Source organism: Helianthus annuus, chromosome 16, assembly GCF_002127325.2.
Source record: "Helianthus annuus cultivar XRQ/B chromosome 16, HanXRQr2.0-SUNRISE, whole genome shotgun sequence".
In the NCBI taxonomy this organism is placed as follows: Eukaryota; Viridiplantae; Streptophyta; class Magnoliopsida; order Asterales; family Asteraceae; genus Helianthus; species Helianthus annuus.
This window is the reverse complement of record NC_035448.2, coordinates 16,172,938-16,195,599: the sequence shown is the minus strand read 5'-3', so window position 1 is coordinate 16,195,599 and position 22,662 is coordinate 16,172,938. Positions and strand designations below refer to the sequence as shown.

The following is a 22,662-nucleotide window of genomic DNA, read 5'->3' as shown; positions in this document are numbered from 1 at the left end:
CTCACAGTATTGCGTCTTCGGTACTCGTAACCCAAATCTCCTCAGCAAACACGACTACCTACAATGGTCTAACGTCTATTAGACGGACGGGCCGTGCCTTGACTTAGAGTTTAGTGTTTTGAGTTACGTTACATTGGCATTATGTTGTTAAAATAATAATTATTATTTTAACTTTATTAGAAAAATAGTTAGACAACTATTTCGTATTTATTTTCTCGAATGTTTTACTAAGTGTTCGGATTCTCGGAAAATTTCGGCAGAGTCTCCTCTGTAAATAGAGGTGTCCATGCTTAAATAGCGTATCATTTTCTTTTATATATATCCAATAGTTCATTTTCAATCATCAAACCGACATATCGACAAACAAAACGTTACTTACTTTATTTCAGCTTTATTACTCAAAACCAGACTGTTTTCGAGGATTTTTATAAAATAGTTAACCTTTTCTAAAAATTACCAAATTTTCACAGAATGTCGCACATGTTCCAAAGTTTATTGTGTAAAAATATCAAAGTCCAATTCGTTACCCATATTTTATAGAAAATCATTTTCTCGACTGCAATCAGATTTGTTACCTTCTGATCGCAGTTTACGGAAATATTCACTAAAAATCAACCGTAAGTCCGTTTGACGAAATTCCAATCGGAGGGTCCTGTTACAGGGGTTCCACAAAAGAGGAGTTTTGTCCAATAGGATTCTCAAATGATTGGTCATAGTATGCGAATTTTAACAACCCATAGCATCCGCTACATGAACTCAAAATCAACGACTTGGAGATGAAAATGATCTGTCAACTTTCGAATAAGTAAATGGTAAGGATTTGTGTGTTGACATTCTCGAATTGTGAAAATACACCGAACGAAAAGCAAGCGAATCTGGTGTATCATTGTCTTGATTCGTAGTTGCATCAGGAATGTTTAAATGACTTAGTTCAAACAAAGGTATAAGTAGTTTTGCGTGAAACGACTGACTATGATTAGCACAAGCTACAAGTTTGTAATGACGCCACAAGGTGTCGCAATGACGTAATTCAATAATAGTGGTGACAGAACAAGTTCACTGTGTTTTAAATCAAATGAAAGTGAACCGAAACAAGCCTGAAGATTTGATTTACCCAATGTTGCAAAGTTTTTAGTTGAATTCGGAACATCAAAGAGCCACTGTTTCCGATCGAATGTGGGAAGCAATAAGTACCGCAAGGTATACGATAGACAATGAAAGAATCGTTAGGAGGTACATTGTGTTTATGAAATGAATCCATGTACCATTGCCTTAACACACAACTGTGTTGAGACTGCTTTAATTGTGATAAACGAGACAGATTTAGAGCAAATAAATAATTTAAATCCGTATATGAAGTGAGTAATCCAATTAGCACAAGCTTCAATTTTGTGAAAATATCACCTCAAGGTGTCGAAGTCAATCAAACGATTTAGTGGAGTCAAAGACCGACCGAATCTACTACGACTCGTAATGAAAGAACTTTTGCAAGAATATTTGAATATGATGCTCCCAATACATCATATTGCGTCTCAAATCAAACGTGTGAAATGGATAAGTTCAAACAATTGAACTTAGTTTCAGCGTAACCCGACAATAAACGTATGTATCAACAAGGGAATCCCAACATGGTTACAAAAATAAACCATGAATGTATCATGAAACAAAAGAAGTTTTCGAGAAGGTGTGTTGACCTGATAGCAAAGAGTCAACCGTTACAATAATGTAGGCCATTCGAATCACAAACCAGTAGTTAGATTTAGCAACATAATATTCGAATTTCAATGAAGCGTTCGAAATGAAACCGCACGGGTAGCAAAAGGTGCATGCGTAATATGTGAGTTTTCAAATAATGACACAATGAGTATGAGGTAATGACCAAGTATCGAAGCAAATGTGTGTTCGCTCTCAGCGAAGAAAATCAAAGCGATACAACTACTTTAAGGGGAGTAGAGATGCAAACATCTACTCGGCTAGAAGCAAAAATGAAGATTTAAACGAAAGAATTTTCAAGTACTTTCTATTCTGTTAACTGAAATGGCATATATGTCAGGTTAATAGTGTTCGATTGAGTTAACAGATATGGTGTCTAAGTAATAACCTTTACAAGTTTGGACCTGGGTTCCCAAGGGTCCTAATCATATGTTTTCTAGATCCTCAAGGTTTCATATTCTGTGTAACTCGGTTTTGAGCATTGTGTAGGAAACACCATCTTGTGTGCGTCTAAAGACAAGTTATCGTCCCACGATTTCCCCAGTATACCTTCTTCCTGAATTCATCGCTAACGACACTCGATCGTCAATTAGTCATGTAATAGTAGTTGGATCCTCACAGTTAGTTAAATACGTAATTCGTTAATCCTTAGCGAGAGTCACCGACTCTCGTGGGTTAGCTCGTTCGGCTCCTAGTAATTGATGCTCATTTGAAAGTCACATCCTTCTTCTTGATGAGCAGAGCTGGGGTTACCCAAAATGGGAAACTTGGTCTGTTATCTTCCTTCTCTACCAGCTACTGAAGCTACACTGTCGATCCTTGCATGTCTGAAGGTGTAAATTGCCAAGGTGTATTGGCTGCAAGCGCGGCGCCTGGAAATCAAATCGATGCAAAATTCGACTTGTCACTGAGTAGATAATTCTGGCAAGTTTTCGGGGATGGCTTCAGGATATTCTTTTATCACAGGGACATCTTCGAGTTTTAGTTCTTCGGCTCCCTTGTCCCCGACATGAGCCATAAAACAACCCATCCTTTTCGTAACATTCTTTGTGCCTTCAAGCGATTTGTAATTTGCAGAGGCGTATCCTGCTTCATGAGTCAAGATCACTTCTTCGTTCGCCATCATGGTGCGGATATCAATCTCCTATTGATCATTTGTCAACCAATCCCTCCAACTACCTTGTTGAAGTCTCCCAATTCATTGGCAGTAGATCAAGTGTAATCTTACGCTTCCCGTGTTCTATCTTGCCGATTCCAGTTACTGTGTTGGCTTCCACTAGCTTCCCCTAAGCTAGTTCTAATGGGTATTGGAATATCTACTTACTCGCTGCTTAAACCAATTATACTCTCGAACTCTTAGAGGTGCGAATCGTAGAATTTGCAACAGTATTTGGCAATAAAGATGCATAACATTGAGTAGTATGGGACGTACCGATATCCATGCTTGGATTCCTGGCGTGCTTCTCTGGCTCCGGTGTTAGACATCTTTCCCATGATTTTGCTTAATCTCCCTTGGGCAATCTTTCCTAAAGTGCCTCATATCCCCGCAGGTATAACATCCTTTATCTTTCCCCTTTCCTTTCTTTCCACGCTTCGTCTCACTCCAACACGTTTCCCTGTTGTGTCCCACTTTGCCACAGTTGTCACACTTCCCATTTTTACATCGCCCGGTATGATGACGTCGGCACCTGTCGCATTTAGGTAGTTTACCCATGTACTCTTTTCTCTTTTTGACCTTGTTGTTGCTATTCGTCTGAGTACTCTGCTTGAAGTTTGCGAACTTCCTCTTGTTGTCTCCAGATGACTCTACATGAGTCTCCTTCTTCTCCTTAGAGGTTGAAAATTTGTTCATCCTGATTGCCTCTTCAGTCAAGGCCACACTTAGATTAATGGCTTCAGCGATCGTTGTAGGCTTCGATGTCGTCACCATGCTCATGATTTGGGGTGCCAATCCCCAAATGAAACGCTCAATCTTCTTAAACTCTGGGTCTACCATGTAAGGAACGATACGCGACAGAACTTGGAACTTCTCCACATACTCAGCTATTTTTGGACCTTCCATCTTCAAGTTCCAGAACTCAGTTTCCACCTTCTGGCTTTCTGTTCTCGAACAGTACTTTTTATGTATTAGCTCTTTCAGCTCGTCCCATGATAAAGCATACGCAGTAGTCTCGCCCATCGTCTGAACCTGGAGTTTCCACCATGACAGAGCCCCATCTTGGAACAGTCCGGAAATGTACGTGACCTGGTGCTCTGGGGCGCATTTGCTCGCACGCAAAACACCGTTTTCTCAACCCAGCGCACGAAAGCTACGGCACCCCCAGTGCCGTCGAAATGTAGGGGCTGGCAGCCTAAGAACTGCTTGTAGGTACAGCCGTTGGCTGGATTATTTCCCGAGGTACCTCCGCTGCGTTCAGAGCGAAGGGCCTCGTACTGTGCGATGATCTGTATGAGGCGTTCTTGAAATTCCGTCTCTGTAGTCGGCAGAGGGTTGTTGGTATCGGTGTTCCCTGGAGTCGACATCTTCCTAGAAGAATGTTGGTTAGGTTAGGTCTTGTTAAGGACACGAGTACACAAGTCTCTTTTTAACGAATAGGACCTCTCAGGTATATTACATATATGTATATCCGCAGTCGTTGTAACATTCAATCACGTATCATCACAATTATTGCACAACTTGTAAATAGGAACGTAACAAGTAAACATGTAGCATTATAGTTGTAGCACAAATATGCTGATCAACAGCGTGCTTAGTGGGAATACAGCGACCGAGTTATTCATTAGTTATTAGTCATAAGTATTGTCGCATGTTTAAAGATGATTGGGCTTTCGTTATCCTCCGGCCATAATCACTGTGTCTTACATAATGTATCACATCAGGAAGGACACAGGGTCACCCTACCCTTGTCCAACACGTATATTAGTGTATCAAAATTACGTAGTCAGAAGTAGTCTTCAAAAGTCTTCGCAATCCCGGCTTATTGTTGGTGTCTTTACCAAAGTGTAATGCAATCGGCATAAATCCAGAAACCAACTATACTGGTGACTGAGGAAGAGGAGGAAAAGAAAGTAAACTGTTAACGCGCGTGGACTTCCTCCTCGGGCTTGTGTACATGTCGAAGTAATTGTCTGCTCTGCTGCTCGATAGTAAAGAAATGAGTATCAGAATCCTGGGAACGGTGTGATAGCAACGGTCGAGAGCGCGAAAGGAACCTTGATATATGTGGAGGTTAAATGTATACTGGCAATAGACAGGGTGGAGGGCGTGGTGTCTTACATAAACTTTTCAGGCAATATGCTGTTTTGTGATGTAAATACTTAAATCATGTTTTCAATTATGCAATGTTTTTGCATTTGAAGTTACCAAATGTGGTGTCAGCTCAAGCTCCAACACTCTGCGAATCATATCCTCAAACTGTAGCTCATGTGACAGGTGTACTCATCCCGTGTGTAGCATCCATAATGTGAGGGATGACAAGGGTCTAAAATCAACATAGTGTAGCATAGGGATCCATCGAAATGACTTGTCCAGCGTTGTAGAGGTGAATGTAGCAAACGGTGCGTCTTGTTAAGTTTAGGAAAAATGTTGCCGTAGCTGAAGAATCGTTATGCGGGTGCTGACCTGGAGCGCCTTCCCGGGGTGCGGGTATGTCTTGAAAGAGAGCGGTAGGCATGTCGGTGCAATGGACGTCGGTCTTCATAGATGCAACATCAGCGGGTGCAGGTGCGGTAGAAATGTCTCAACAAAAGGAGATTCAATAGGTGCGGGTACTGGGTCTGGTAAGAGGTGCAATGTCTAGTAAACCAAAAGGAAACAGGGTCATAATCAAGCAAGGGTGCAGGACCAGCAGGTGCAACATCAAGCTGGCCCGCAAGGAACTGGAGCTGCCTCTGGGGCAGGTCCTGGGGAGTGTGAGGGTATGTGATCTTGAGCAAGTGTTAGTGCAGTAGTCAAAGCGGCGTCGTCGTCCATGTCGGGAGCAAAAAGCGGTAATCTGCCTGTTGGTAAAGTCGTAAATGTCGCAGACTCAAAGGAGTCTGAAATCGAGTGTATACTAGAATCAGAGGATAGTTTGATAATAGGGATCTCAAAACGTAGAGTTAGTAACAACGTCCTCATCTAACTTTCCATCATCCTGGGTATCAACGGAAGGATCATCAATAAGAAAATTAACGTCGTCATCAAACAACTTGTCCAAGAGGTACGGCGTCGAGAATCGGAGCCACGATGTGCGCGTCATCGAAGTGTCCGAATGATGAGGTAATCGTGGACCGAAACAAGGATGACAGGAAGTTTCTTGTCAAGGAAGCCATCTGCAAGGGTAATTCATCACCAGAGTCTGGCAGCGCGGATGGTTGGCAGTCGTCCTCGTTCTTGGTCAACATGTCAGGGTCACTCTCAGTGTCTGACGTAAATATCTCCGGCGCAAGTGCAGTCTCATTATTTGTGGCGGCGGCCATAGGGTCATCAATGTTTGACAACCCGCTTTTCGGTGCATGGTAGTCATAGTATGTGATGTGTGTAAAATGCAACATATAAAACACATCAATTAAGGCATAAAACTAACCCTTTTTAAGTACTAATGTTGGAAAAAGAGTGTTTTTGTCTTCCTTTTGTATTTTCAGGATGAAATGAGCTCAAAATCACAAAAGAAGCAAAAAGACAACTAATTCTAGCATAAATACAAGAAAAGGAACAAAAGTAGACTGCCCGGATCCTCAACGGAACCTCCCAAGGCAAAGAAGAGAAAACAGAGACTGAACACGCCCCGTGTCCAGCGAACACGGGGGCATGCCCAGGAAGCAGCAGAAAAGACAAACCAGTAGAAGCTTCCATTGCCCACCACGGGGCCGTGTCCAGCGGACACGGGGGGCGTGGTGAAAGTACAGCAGGCGCATTAATTGTAATTGCGAATTACAATTAATGAAGAGAGAGAATGTCAGACGGGCACGGGGGCGTGTCCAGCGGACACGGGGCCGTGCCCAGCCTTCTGTTCAGCCTATAAATAGGGGTGCTTGGCTTCATTCCATTTCATCCCTTGGCACACCACCTCTCTCACACTTCATCCACCACCGACCACCACCATAACACCATCATCCACCACCATCATCCATTGTCCATCGTAGAGTGTGTGAGTCGTCTCGGGATCCAAGATTGATCGTAAGAGTTCTTGATAATCAAGGCCATGTTTGCCTAAGTCTCTTATATCACTTGGTGAAGACAAGTGTTTAGTATAATACTTTTTATTTTTAATCTTTTGCACTTTTTATTTGGTTTTGTATAAATGACTTTAATAACTAGTTACTTATGTTGAAGGTGATCTTTCCTTATCGTTTGTCCGTGGTGTCTTGGCGTTATTTTACTGTCTATATAAAATAAAAGATTTTCACCATTCATATCTCCACGGTCTATATGGAGGTATGTTGGCTACCTGGTCGGGGGTTAAGGGAACGGTTTGGTAAGGGTCTTGCCCTTGTTCAGCGTTTAGAGGTCCTGCTTGGGACCTGGGTCAAATTTAGTAGGATCTCCTTCAATGCCCATAGGTATTGGATGGCGGGGATCCAAACTCTTTGACCCCCTCATAAGTTAACTACTATTAATACTATAACCCGGCTATTTAGGACTGTATCCCTGCTGACTCAGACTACTTAGCCGAGGGTAACGTCACCGCCGAAAGCGGGGCCTACCACAATTTGCATTAATAACTTAATTCATTATCTTTCAATAATCCGACCCTTTAGGATTGTATCCTTGCTGACTCAAACTACTGGGTTGAGGGTAACGTCGCCTTCAAAAGAGGGGCCTACTACAATAACTAAGATAATCTCTTAAACAAGTGCAAAAGTGCGAAAATAATCAAAGGTTATACTAACACACGTGTCGGATCCAAGTGATTCATCTTGTCTATCTGTTTTTATTTTATTTTATTTTTCAGCATTTAGTTAGTTTTTATTTTTCTTAGTTTAAAACATTTTTCTCACTTTTTGATTTGGTTAGACGTTGAGGATAAACCGGTATTAAAAGCTCTTGTGTCCTTGGACGACCTCGGTATCTTACCAACACTATACTACGTCCACGATGGGTGCACTTGCCCATATGTGTGTTTAGTGTTAGTAAATATCGTGTTTTATAAATTTAAAACTTGGCTAAAAGTGTAAAAAGGGGCTTAAATATATATCAAAACTATATAACACACCAACACACATCAAGTTTTTGGCGCCGTTGCCGGGGACACAAGGATTTTAAGAAAGCTAGGAATCAACGGCCTAATCATATTTTTATTTTTCTTTAATTTTTTAGGATTTTTTTTTTCTTAGATTTTCAGCTTCTGCAGAGCTCAACACGGGGCCGTGCCTGGTCGGACACGGGGCCATGCCTGGTCGGACACGGGCCGTGTTCAGCATCGTCACTGGCAGTTTTTGTTTTCCAAGTTACAGAAGGCTAACCACGGGGCCGTGCCGGTGCAACACGGGGCCGTGTCCAACTTCCAGTAACTGGGATCTGGAAAACAATCACTGAAATTCCGACCACGGGCCGTGTTCGCTCAACACGGGGCCGTGGTGAACCTTCTGACCAACATTCTTTTTTGTTTTTATTGCAGGACTTGGAACCCGACGCCACCCTCACGTAGTGTATGAGCTCCAGTTCCAATAAAGACATAAAAGAACCACTAGAAGAACCCGAACGCTTTCTCAGAAAAAAGGTTAAAAGCCAAAAACCAAGAGAAGGTTTCGGGTAATCCACCTCCAATGGCGGACCAACGTACCCTTATGGATTATCTACGACCCACCGTAGGTAATCTAGGCGCCGCTATCAATGCTCCGAATGTCGAAGCCAATAACTTCGAACTTCGGCCACATTTGATACAAATGCTCCAAAACTCCGCAACCTTCCATGGGCTTGCGCACGAGGATCCCCATCTACATATAACTAATTTCTTGGAAATGTGATACCTTTCGGATCAATGGAGCATCAAACGACGCCATCCACCTCCGTATGTTTCCCTTCTCACTAAAAGACCGAGCGAAAGCTTGGCTCAACACCCTCCCAGCTGGATCGGTAAACACCTGGGATGAACTAGCCCAAAAATTTCTATATAAGTATTTCCCTCCTTCTAAAACTGCTAAGTTAATGGCTGAAATTAATACATATTCACAAGAGGACGGGGAATCCTTATATGAAACTTGGGAAAGGTTCAAGGAGCTATTACGCAAGTGTCCCCATCACGGCCTCGCAATATGGCAACAAGTATCCACTTTCTATAATGGATTGTTGCCAGACACTAGGCAGACACTTGATTCTAGCTCCGGGGGACTTTTAGGTAATCGACGCCCACACGAAATATATAGTCAAATTGAGGAAATTGCTCAAACCAATTTTCAATGGCACACCCCCCGGGGAAATAAATCTATCGCCCCGGGCGCCCATAAGGTCGATGAAAGCACCTCTTTACAAGCCCAAATCGAGGCTCTTTCTTCAAAGATAAAAAAATTGGAAATGACAAAAACAGTCTCGGTTATGGCTTGTGAAGGGTGTGGTGGGTCACATGAAAATTGGAGTTGCATGAAAGAAACAGACGATCAACAAGAAATGGTAAACTACATTGATAATAGACCTAGGCCGTCGGGTCCTCCAACGGGAACTTACAACCAAGGATGGCGAAACCACCCAAACCTTGGTTGGAGGGAACCCGGCAATAGTAGTAACCAACAAACCCAACGAACAAACTTTCAGCAACCAAGAAATGAGTCACAAAATTTCACTCAACAACAAGGTGGACGAGAAAGGCTCGAAGATACTATATCTCGCCTCGTCTCTGACACTGATAAGAAAAACTCGGAAAGATTTCTACAATTAGAATCTAATTTTAGAAATCAAAAAGCTAGCATTCAAAACATAGAAAAACAATTAAATCAAATAGCTCAAAATTTTTCCGAGAGACCGCAAGGCGCATTACCTAGCAATACCGAAACAAACCCAAAGGCGCAAGTTCACCTCATCACACTACGAAACCGCACCGTAGGGCCTGCAGAAGTGCCACCGCCAACGGAAGAAACAGTACCGACACCTCTGCAGGAGAAGAACTCTCCTCCATCACCAGAGCCGACCAAGGCTCCTCGAGTTCCGTACCCCGGTAGGTTAATTCGTCAAAAGACAAATGAGCAATTCGCAAAATTCGAAAGTCTGTTAAAACAATTGCACGTCAATATTCCTTTTATCGAAGTCCTAACCCAAATGCCCAAATACTCTAAATTCATGAGGGACTTCCTTACGCATAAGAGAAAAATTGAAAATTTGCAATTAGTTAATTTAGGCGAAGAATGCTCTGCCCTCGTGCTCAATAAACTTCCCCAAAAGAAAATCGATCCCGGAAGCTTCACGATTCCATGCTCAATAGGGGAATCGCCCATTCGCAATGCCTTAGCCGACCTAGGAGCTAGCATTAACCTCATGCCCTCGTCAATGTTCAAAAGGCTCGGCTTGGGAACCACGAGCCCTACAAAAATGAGCATACAACTCGCTGATCGATCCGTCAAATTCCCACAAGGTGTCATCGAGAATGTCTTGGTAAAGGAAAGCAGATTCGTTTATCCAGCTGACTTTGTCATACTCGATATGGAGGAAGACACCGAGGTCCCCCTTATACTAGGGAGACCCTTCCTTGCCACAGCGCAAGCAGTGGTGGATATGAATGACGGGACACTAACCTTGAGGTATGGGGATGATGAAGTGAAATTCGGAGTTGGGAAGAGAATAGAAGATGACGACCCGGTCAATTACATGAAGGTTATTGATTCGAGCTTGGATGCTGCTCTCCGACGGTGTAACATGGGACGCCAAGCATCCCACTCAGAAAATATATAACCTCGAATCGGGTCTAGCCAAGGACCCTTATAAACGTGGCGCACCACGGAGGCATTCCGCGGAACTATCCTTAGTTTAGTTTAATCTTTTAGTCTTATTTTGCAGAATAAAACACACTCATGGTGGTAATGGATGAAAAAGGGAACGAGAGAAATGGAACCATGCACGAAGAACAGAGCAACCCGGCACAAATCTCCATCACAGAAGGCTCAACACGGGCCGTGCCCAACCAACACGGCCCCGTGCTGAGCCCCCTGCAGAAAAACACCCAGTTCAGGTAACTGGACACGGGCCGTGTTCAGCGGACACGCCCCCGTGTCCAGGCTTCTGTTTCAATTCTCTAATTTTTGTTACTGGCACTTGACCACGGGGCCGTGCCCGGTCACCACGGGGCCGTGTCCAGGATGCCAGTAACAAAAATCTTTGCTTTTTAAACCACTTTTACACATCCTAATCGACCAAAAACCTTATTTTTGGACACATTGAGGACAATGTGTAATTTAAGTGTGGGGGGGATGCTAAAACCTTGAATTTTGCAAATCCTAAACACAAGCCTTACACAAAACTCTATTGGAACCGCTAAACACCCCAAATTTTTTCAAAAACTTTTTCATTTTTTTTATTTACTTGTCTTAGTTTAAGTTGGGAATAACAAGTTCTAAAAAGGTTATATTTTTACAAGTTTACAACCGATAGCGTCGTGATAACAAAGAACCAACATAAGAAAATTATGAAACGGCATAACAAGTCTAGTTAAAAATTCGATTATATATACTTGATCACATTAAAAACCCATTCCCACAAAAGTGAGTTTTGAGCCTTTATTGAGCATAAAAATATACATATTTAGACTAAATGCTCATTTTTCGTTTCTTGTGTGAATAGCCGCTTGGTTCTTACAAATCTAGAACTTGCCACAACAATACATTCCCGGTCCTTACCAACTTAAACCCAAGTAAGTAAATGATGGAGGCATTAGGACTAACCATTTTTCTTTCAAAACCATTATTTTTCATTTTTTTTATCACCTACCCAAAATCCCCCTAGATAGCCCCTTTGAGCCTAAACCTTTCATTTCATTACCCCAAAACCCTTTTTACCCACCAAAAACCATTTTTATTTTTCACCCTTTATTTTAGTAACAAGCTCGGTTCTTCGTGAACTCGCCTTTTTATGTGATGAAAAAAAAAACAATGATGAAGTCAAAAACAAACAAAAGCTATATAAAAGCTTGTTTGGAGAAATACTTCAAAATAAAAAGTCGCTAAAGACAAGGTATTTTACGAAAACCGACGCTTTTTACGATTTTTCGCCCTTTTTACTAACCACTAACCCAACCACCCACCTTTAACCCAAGCCTAACCCTTCACCCCAAAAGTCCTCTCACACTTCATCCACCACCCACCACCACCATAACACCATCATCCACCACCATCATCCATTGTCCATCGTAGAGTGTGTGAGTCGTCTCGGGATCCAAGATTGATCGTAAGAGTTCTTGACAATCAAGGCCATGTTTGCCTAAGTCTCTTACATCACTTGGTGAAGACAAGTGTTTAGTATAATACTTTTTATTTTTAATCTTTTGCACTTTTTATTTGGTTTTGTATAAATGACTTTAATAACTAGTTACTTATGTTGAAGGTGATCTTTCCTTATCGTTTGTCCGTGGTGTCTTGGCGTTATTTTACTGTCTATATAAAATAAAAGATTTTCACCATTCATATCTCCACGGTCTATATGGAGGTATGTTGGCTACCTGGTCGGGGGTTAAGGGAACGGTTTGGTAAGGGTCTTGCCCTTGTTCAGCGTTTAGAGGTCCTGCTTGGGACCTGGGTCAAATTTAGTAGGATCTCCTTCAATGCCCATAGGTATTGGATGGCGGGGATCCAAACTCTTTGACCCCCTCATAAGTTAACTACTATTAATACTATAACCCGGCTATTTAGGACTGTATCCCTGCTGACTCAGACTACTTAGCCGAGGGTAACGTCACCGCCGAAAGCGGGGCCTACCACAATTTGCATTAATAACTTAATTCATTATCTTTCAATAATCCGACCCTTTAGGATTGTATCCTTGCTGACTCAAACTACTGGGTTGAGGGTAACGTCGCCTTCAAAAGAGGGGCCTACTACAATAACTAAGATAATCTCTTAAACAAGTGCAAAAGTGCGAAAATAATCAAAGGTTATACTAACACACGTGTCGGATCCAAGTGATTCATCTTGTCTATCTGTTTTTATTTTATTTTATTTTTCAGCATTTAGTTAGTTTTTATTTTTCTTAGTTTAAAACATTTTTCTCACTTTTTGATTTGGTTAGACGTTGAGGATAAACCGGTATTAAAAGCTCTTGTGTCCTTGGACGACCTCGGTATCTTACCAACACTATACTACGTCCACGATGGGTGCACTTGCCCATATGTGTGTTTAGTGTTAGTAAATATCGTGTTTTATAAATTTAAAACTTGGCTAAAAGTGTAAAAAGGGGCTTAAATATATATCAAAACTATATAACACACCAACACACATCAAGTTTTTGGCGCCGTTGCCGGGGACACAAGGATTTTAAGAAAGTTAGGAATCAATGGCCTAATCATATTTTTATTTTTCTTTAATTTTTTAGGATTTTTTTTTCTTAGATTTTCAGCTTCTGCAGAGCTCAACACGGGGCCGTGCCTGGTCGGACACGGGGCCATGCCTGGTCGGACACGGGCCGTGTTCAGCATCGTCACTGGCAGTTTTTGTTTTCCAAGTTACAGAAGGCTGACCACGGGGCCGTGCCGGTGCAACACGGGGCCGTGTCCAACTTCCAGTAACTGGGATCTGGAAAACAATCACTGAAATTCCGACCACGGGCCGTGTTCGCTCAACACGGGGCCGTGGTGAACCTTCTGACCAACATTCTTTTTTGTTTTTATTGCAGGACTTGGAACCCGACGCCACCCTCACGTAGTGTATGAGCTCCAGTTCCAATAAAGACATAAAAGAACCACTAGAAGAACCCGAACGCTTTCTCAGAAAAAGGTTAAAAGCCAAAAACCAAGAGAAGGTTTCGGGTAATCCACCTCCAATGGCGGACCAACGTACCCTTATGGATTATCTACGACCCACCGTAGGTAATCTAGGCGGCGATTTCCATAGTAATCACTATCAGTTAGCGTATGCAAACAGGTTCCACATATGCACATTTATCAAAAATCAGCAACTAAGCATGCATGCGATAACAATGTAAGCAAGTAATCATCCTAGTCTTCCCTAGACTATCTCACCCAGTCTCTTAGACCGAACTCCCTAGTCTCTTAGACTAACTCCCTGGTCTCTAAGACCAACTCCCTGGTCTCTAAGACCAACTCCCTGGTCTCTAAGACCAACTTCCCCAGTCTCTAGGACTAAATCCCTGGTCTCTAAGACCAACCTCCCAGTCTCTAAGACTTAATCCCTGGTCTCTAAGACCAACCTCCCAGTCTCTAAGACTAAATTTTTCCCCAGTCTCTAAGACTGAACCTCCTCAATCTCTAAGATTGAACCCCTCGGTCTCTAAGACTGAACCTCCCCAGCCTCTAAGGCTGAACCTCCCTCAATCTCTAAGATTGAATCCCTCAGTCTCTAAGACTGAATTATAAACATATATTTTGGAATGTGTATTTGTGCCTTTTGTTTGTAAAAATGTTTGTTCCCTGGATCTGGGCGTTTTGTGTATGCAATGAAAACATGTTTGTAAAAGCGTTTTCGTGAGAGCCCTATTGATCGTAGTCTAGACTCGAGAATGAATCCTAGTTCGCTACGATCGAAGCTCTGATACCAAGCTGTCACACCCTGACTTTTGCGGAAGCGTGATTATGGGGTGACTTACTTGTTATCATTGCATTCAACCATATCAAACAATCTAAATGATAATACCAAAGATTTGTCATCCATAAATGAGTATAAAACATAACAACATTGTCTAAAACGTAGACTTCAAAATTTAAGTTTTACAAACCAGATGAATTGTGTAAAAGTTTGCTAAGGACTCGTCAAAGATAATAGTTGTAATCCAAGTTTGGAAGACGTGTCTCGTCCAGGATTAAGACACACTGGCCAAACCCAAAAACCATGGATGACATCTTTATACTTCATGACTTCAAATTCCAACGCCCGCCAGATCCATACTTAATTTCCTGAAATACATGTAGTTTGGAAAACATCAACAAAAGTTGAGCGAGTTCATGTGTATGTGAGTCTGTATAAATCGTTAATGTGTGTCTGTATAGATTATGAAATATGTCTGTATAAATGTATGTCCTTGGTATGTAGCAATAAGGAAAAACAGATCAATTAATGTGTAGCTAATACATTAATAAGTGATATGGCCTAGGAAGCACTCAAACCTGTAACGCGTACTTCATACCGGTCCTTCCGGCGGAACGACATAGTCACCACATGCAGCCACACGCTGGCCCATGTGTGGGGCTCGCAACACCCAATAGATCTATCACTCATGCCTCTCGGTCCTTATACAAGGATTAATGGTCTTACGATAATAGCCTATCCATTCACGTGATCTAACAGTAAGTTCCTTAGCTAATCATACCATGTATAAAAATGTCTGTAAATGTCTGTAAATGTCTGTAAATGTCTGTAAAAGTCTGTAAATGTCTGTAAAAGTCTGTAAATGTCTGTAAATGTCTGTAAAAGTCTGTAAATGTCTGTAATAATTGTAACATGTATTTCACCCCCGAAGTATAAAACCGAAAACGGTTAAGAGAAAAGGGGGACATGAACTCACAGTATTGCGTCTTCGGTACTCGTAACCCAAATCTCCTCAGCAAACACGACTACCTACAATGGTCTAACGTCTATTAGACGGACGGGCCGTGCCTTGACTTAGAGTTTAGTGTTTTGAGTTACGTTACATTGGCATTATGTTGTTAAAATAATAATAATTATTTTAACTTTATTAGAAAAATAGTTAGACAACTATTTCGTATTTATTTTCTCGAATGTTTTACTAAGTGTTCGGATTCTCGGAAAATTTCGGCAGAGTCTCCTCTGTAAATAGAGGTGTCCATGCTTAAATAGCATATCATTTTCTTTTATATATATCCAATAGTTCATTTTCAATCATCAAACCGACATATCGACAAACAAAACGTTACTTACTTTATTTCAGCTTTATTACTCAAAACCAGACTGTTTTCGAGGATTTTTATAAAATAGTTAACCTTTTCTAAAAATTACCAAATTTTAAAAGAATGTCACACATGTTCCAAAGTTTATTGTGTAAAAATATCAAAGTCCAATTCGTTACCCATATTTTATAGAAAATCATTTTCTCGACTGCAATCAGATTTGTTACCTTCTGATCGCAGTTTACGGAAATATTCACTAAAAATCAACTGTAAGTCCGTTTGATGAAATTCCAGTCGGAGGGTCGTCCTGACAATGGTGTCTATCTACTGTAAAAATTTCATGAGTTGATTTTACTCAGGTTTTAAGTTGTGACTCCGAAAATAACCCACTTTTTCTGCAGTAAAAATGCAGCTTGAGCTGCTGTCCAGAAATAACCTTTTAAAAATAGTAAACGGTCTCGAAAAATTATGATTCCAGCGCCATTTGTTTAGTTATTCCAAAATACTCATTTTAGGCTTTAGAAATTCCGTTTTTCGTTTTAAAATGATCCCGTTACAGCCTGTTGAAGTTGGCTGGAAATCCAACTCAGCAAGCTGTTTAAGCTTTTGTGTGTGATGAACATTCAACAATCGAACAAGAATCAAAGTGGAACAAGAGTATGAATGGACTTACTACTAGCACAAGGCTAGGGTTGAAATATTAGGATGAGATGATAAAGAATGATGGTGAGAAAAGCTTGAACAAGGCTTCTTGAGAGCACTCCAACTTCTCACTTCTATGGAGGATCTTTACCACTTGAATGTGAGCTTGATGGAGAAGAAATGGAGGTTTGATGTATGGTAGTGATGGAATTCAGTTGTGGAGAGAGGGGGGGGGGGGGTATGAACCGAAAATTAAGAGAGAGAAGGGAGGAGATTGGTTGCAATCTTTGTGATGATGGAGAATCCTTGGAAATGTGCACTACTAGGGGTTAGGGTAATCATACCCATCCTATTGGCCAATGGAAGTGAGATTTGCCTTACACAAGATCTAAACAAAATATTCTCTAATTAAGTGGGCAGATTTTCGGTTTTGGGGGGGGCAAAGTGTAAATTTTTGTTAATTATGAGGTAATTATAAAAGGGTTAAGGGTATTTACAAGTATAGTGGGTGTATGTCATGTTTGCATGGTGCATGGGGATTTTTGTGACCATGATTAATTTAAAATAATAAAATAATATTTCTAACAATATTTTCATGTCCCGGGTAATGTCTGGTTGTTCGGTTTCGCATCGTTCCGTTAAAGCGTTTAATTGTCCCGTCAAGCGTCTTTTGTGCATCTTTTTGTAACGAAATTAATTCCAACACTTAGGAAAGTGTCCAGGGCCATTTAGTCAATACTCTGTATAATATGAGTGTGTTAAAAGCTGAATTGTTACTAAAATGCGGAATTCTGTAATTAAATTGCGTTTTAGGCACTTTCCGGCACTCAAACTATCACCTAGTGACATAGTCTTATGGTCCTCACTTCCCTACACTCCACACTGGTGTAGTGTTTTATCCCTGGCCCATACTGGCTTAAAAATAGTATCTGTCTAAGTGCTGGCATTGTCAGCATGTATCTGAGTTATTCGCTCACTGTACTAACTGTGCTTTGTGCATCAGGTTTGTCACTAAGAGTCTGTATGAGATAATTGAAGTGACTGTATGTAAAGAATGCACATGTATGTATATAACATAAATCAGTAAGCAGTTTAAAGCATCAGATGTAATCAAACACAGTCATTAAGCTCATAATTAAAATTAATTAATTGTACGGATGCATGCAAAATTGACGGTTGTCACATAAACTCTTTTGTACATCCTGTTTAACTTGTATAAGTGGTAAAATTACATCTCCTTGTGAAATTCCAAGAATAACCCTGCAGGCGTCTTAAAATGGTTGTTGAGTTCCCATCGTATGGCTTAAACTCTCTTGTACATCCTGTTTAACAACTTGTATAAGTGGTAAAATTAAATCTCCTTGTGAAATTCCAAGAATAACCCTGCAGGCGTCTTAAAATGGCTGTTGAGTTCCCATTGTATGGCTTAAACTCTTTTGTAGATCCTGTTTAACAACTTGTATAAGTGGTAAAATTACATCTTTATCCATCACTTTCTCCTTTTTAATATATTATAGATATATAAATATAAAATACACGTATAATACGGTATACCTACACGTATAGATACGGTACACTTACACGTATAATACGGTGTACCTACACGTATAATACGGTATACCTACATGTATAAATATGGTATACCTACACGTATAGAACACGCAAATACAAGTATAGATACGGTATATGTATACGTATAAAAGACTCAAGTACACGGTGATGCACTCACATACACTTGTTGAAGTGTACTCTAACAAGGATGTCGTACACGTACGACAACATATTTACAACGTTAAAAATAAATGTTTTTAACACTTATATCCATAAAAGATATACGATTATATTTGTGTAACTATTATACATTCCCAACTCGAACATATTCTCATAAGTGAACGAGGTTCACTAAACTTATATATATATATATATATATATATATATATATCACTCGGAACAAAGCAAGTCGTGGGGATCACAGAGACTCTCACTCATGATCGTGTGAGACACGAAGACTCACGAAGGGCGAGGCCCGTTCGTACACACTAAAAATGCAACGTATATAAAAGAACTATATATAATAAAAGCATATACACAAAAACAAATGCCAACATATTATTAAAATACACAAGTGTTCCAAAGATAAAACGAATATAATAAACATTCAAGATGAGCAACGAGTACAAGGTCTAGAAAAGACCGAAGTGTCTAATGAGTATTCACGTTTGGAACACCGTTGCTAGCATTATATCTTTCTCTCTCTTTCTCTCAAGACGTAAAGCTGTGAGTTCATGTTCCCTTTTTTCTCTTAAATGTTTTTGGTTTTACAACTCTTGGGGTGGAATACATGTCTCGATGGTATGGTTTAGCTTGGGAATGAAATGTTAGATCATGTGCGAATAGGGTCTCTCTTAAGCTTCATTAATCTTGTCTAAGACCGAGGGGTAAGAGTGGTAGATCTATCGGGTGTAGGGAGCCCCACTCTTGGGTCCTTGTGTGGCCCATGTGGTGCTTTTGTTGTTCCAACCGGGTGGACTGGAGGAAATTTGCTAGGGTTGAGTGCTTCCTATGTCGTCACATATATTAATGTCCTTGAAAAACATTAATGATCTGTTCATAGACGCTAGACATACCACTTTGTTATATACGAACTCTCAAATGTTTTAAGAATTAATCAGAATTCACTCAAAACACGTGTATTTCAGGAAACTAAAGGGATCTTGGTGCTATCGGTTTACTAGAAGCGGTGGTTTATCAAGTTAACGATGTCATCCTTTTAAAGGGTTTGGTCCATACATCTCATCTTCAATGGGATATAGGAAGCAAAGCCTTATATCTAGGGCTGTAAACGAACCGAACGTTCAACGAACAGTTCGTGAACCGTTCGGCGGGAAGTTCGTTTATGTTCGTTCGTTTAATAAACGAACGAACATGAACAAGAAATTCCGTTCGATTAGTTAAATGAACGAACATGAACAGAGGTCTCGTTCGTTCGATTGTGTTCGTGAACGTTCGGTAAGGTGTTCGTGAACATTCGTTGATTTGTGTTCGTTTGTGTTTTAATTGAAGATCTTTTTACTTTCTTATATTTTATTTCTACTTTTTATATTATTAAACTTTTATTTATTTTATTACCCTAACAATTAAACTGGGAAACCCACTTTCACCTTGTTTATGCATCATTTCCCTTTCATTTCTCATTATTTACATCGTCGAATATGATCGACCTCCGTTCCACAATAAGGGATTCAAGTTTGAGTGTTACTCTCAGGGCTATCTATCTTTATCCTTCGTCGCCTTCGCCAAATTTATTTGTGTTCGTGAACCGTTCGCGAACATGCTCATTTCCTTAATGAACGAACACGAACATAAAATCTCGTTCGGTAAGTGTTCATGAACCGTTCGTGAACACATTTATTTCCTTAACGAACGAACACGAACAAGGCCTTGTTCGTGTTCGTTCGGTTCGTTTACAGCCCTACTTATATCTCAAAATTATGTCGAACTAGTCTTTTGTAAAAACTTATAACTTATGTTGTCTTGTACTTAAACAACTTATGGTGTGTATCTTTTAACTATATCAATGGATGAACATCATGTGTTTTTAATCATGTAGTTCTTTACTTATATCGTATGCGATTAAAACTAATCAAGTTCACACCGCGCACTTCCGCTATCGAACAAGTGTGACATATACTCCCTAGACCGATGTGGGTAGTCCATCAAGGTAAATCCCGAACAATCACCCCCGACCATCGGATCGAATCCAGGCGTAGGTATCGCACCACCCCGGACAATAAACTCCTCCTCGTCTGACGACATATCTGCAACAATTAAAATATAATACGTGTCAAATATTAATAAAATTATATCATATTTTATTAATCAGTTTTATAGAATTATAAAATATTTCGTTTCATTTACGTGTGAAATATTAATAAACTTATAACAATTTTTATTAACCAATTTTATATTAAAATATAATATGTATCAAATATTAATTAAATTAACACATTTTTTATTAATCAATTTTATAAAATTATAAATTGTTTCGTTTCGGTTCATTTATAAAGTATTTCATTTCGGTTCGTTTCGGTTCATTTATAAAGTATTTCATGTATGTATGTATGTATGTGTGTGTATGTATGTATGTATGTATGTATGTATGTATGTATGTATGTATGTATGTATGTATGTATGTATGTATGTATGTATGTATGTATGTATGTATGTATGTATGTATGTATGTATGTATGTATGTATGTATGTATGTATGTATGTATGTATGTATGTATGTATGTATGTATGTATGTATGTATGTATGTATGTATGTATGTATGTATGTATGTATGTATGTATGTATGTATGTATGTATGTATGTATGTATGTATGTATGTATGTTATGTATGTATGTATGTATGTATGTATGTATGTATGTATGTATGTATGTATGTATGTATGTATGTATGTATGTATGTATGTATGTATGTATGTATGTATGTATGTATGTATGTATGTATGTATGTATGTATGTATGTATGTATGTATGTATGTATGTATGTATGTATGTATGTATGTATGTATGTATGTATGTATGTATGTATGTATGCATGCATGCATGCATGCATGCATGCATGCATGCATGCATGTATGTATGTATGTATGTATGTATGTATGTATGTATGCATGCATGTATGTATGTATGCATGCATGTATGTATGTATGTATGTATGTATGTATGTATGTATGTATGTATGTATGTATGTATGTATGTATGTATGTATGTATGTATGTATGTATGTATGTATGTATGTATGTATGTATGTATGTATGTATGTATGTATGTATGTATGTATGTATGTATGTATGTATGTATGTATGTATGTATGTATGTATGTATGTATGTATGTATGTATGTATGTATGTATGTATGTATGTATGTATGTATGTATGTATGTATGTATGTATGCATGTATGCATGTATGGATGTATGCATGCATGCATGCATACATACATACATACATACATTCATGCATGCATGTATGTGGTGTGCGTTAGGTGTGATATGTTTTTATTAATATTTTGAGTCCATTTTACGCATTAGTCAAGTTTTAAATTTATAAAACACGATATTCTACTAACACTAAACACACTTTTGGGCAAGTGCACCCATCGTGAGCGTAGTATAGCGTTGGTAAGATATCCAGGTCGTCCAAGGACACGAGAGCTTTTAGTACCGGTTTATCCTCAATGTCTAATCAATCTAAATTTTTGAGAAAAAGTTTTGAAACATAAAAATGAAAACTAAAAATGCAAAGATAAATAAAATAAAAATAGATAGACAAGATAGAATCACTTGGATCCGACTCGTCTTTAATGTATCCTTTGATGATATTCGCACTTTCGGACTTTTTAAGAGATTATCTTAGTTATAGTATTAGGCCCCTCTTTTGAAGTTGACGTTACCCTCAACCCAGTGGTTTGAGTCAGCAGGGATACAATCCCAAAGGGTCGGAATATTGAAAGATAATTAAGTAAGTTATTAATGCGAAAAGTGGTAGGCCCCTCTTTTGAAGGTGACGTTACCCTCGGCTAAGTGGTTTGAGTCAACAAGGATACAATCCCAAGAAGCCAGTTTAAAGTATTAATAGTAGTTTACATATGAGGGGTTCAAGCTATTCGCACCCCTGCCATCCAATACCTTTGGGTATTGAAGGAGGTCCTAGTAAGCTTGAACCAGGTCCGTGCAGGATCTATACACTGAACAAGGCAAGAACCTTACCAAACCATTCCCCTAACCGCCGACCTGGCAGTCAACATGCCTTTATATAGACCGTAAAGACATGAATGATGCAGTCTTTTACTTTATATAGACAATAAAGTAACTTAAAGACACCACGGAAAAATGATAAGAAAAATTCACCTTCAACATAAGAAACTAGTTATTAAAGTCATTAATACAAACCCAAATAAAAAGTGCTGAAAGATTAAAAAAACAAAAGTAATACATAAATGACATGTCTTCACCAAGTGATGTAAGAGGCTTAACCACACATGGCCTTTGATTGGCAAGAACCCTTACAATCAATCTTGGATCCCGAGACTACTACACACTCTAAGGATGGATGATGGATGATGGTGGTGGGTGTTGGTGTTGTAGTGGTGGTGGAGTGGTGGCAAAGTGAGAGAGTAGTGGTTTGCCAAGGAATGCCTTTCAAGAGAACCAAGCAACCCTATTTATAGCCAGTACAGAGCTCTGGCCACGGCCCCGTGTCCAGCGGGCACGCCCCCGTCGCCAGCATCTTCTCTTCCTTCATTTATTGCAAGTGTC

The 22,662-nt window shown here is 39.8% G+C and overlaps 1 non-coding gene across 1 annotated transcript; it reads right to left on the bottom strand.

The window, feature by feature from the left end:
- Positions 1–8,839: 8,839 nt before the first annotated feature.
- LOC118488628 lies at positions 8,840–8,946 on the bottom strand. The gene has a single exon (XR_004885172.1). It is a non-coding gene; the product is annotated as a small nucleolar RNA R71 (small nucleolar RNA).
- Between the last annotated feature and the right edge of the window lie 13,716 nt (positions 8,947–22,662).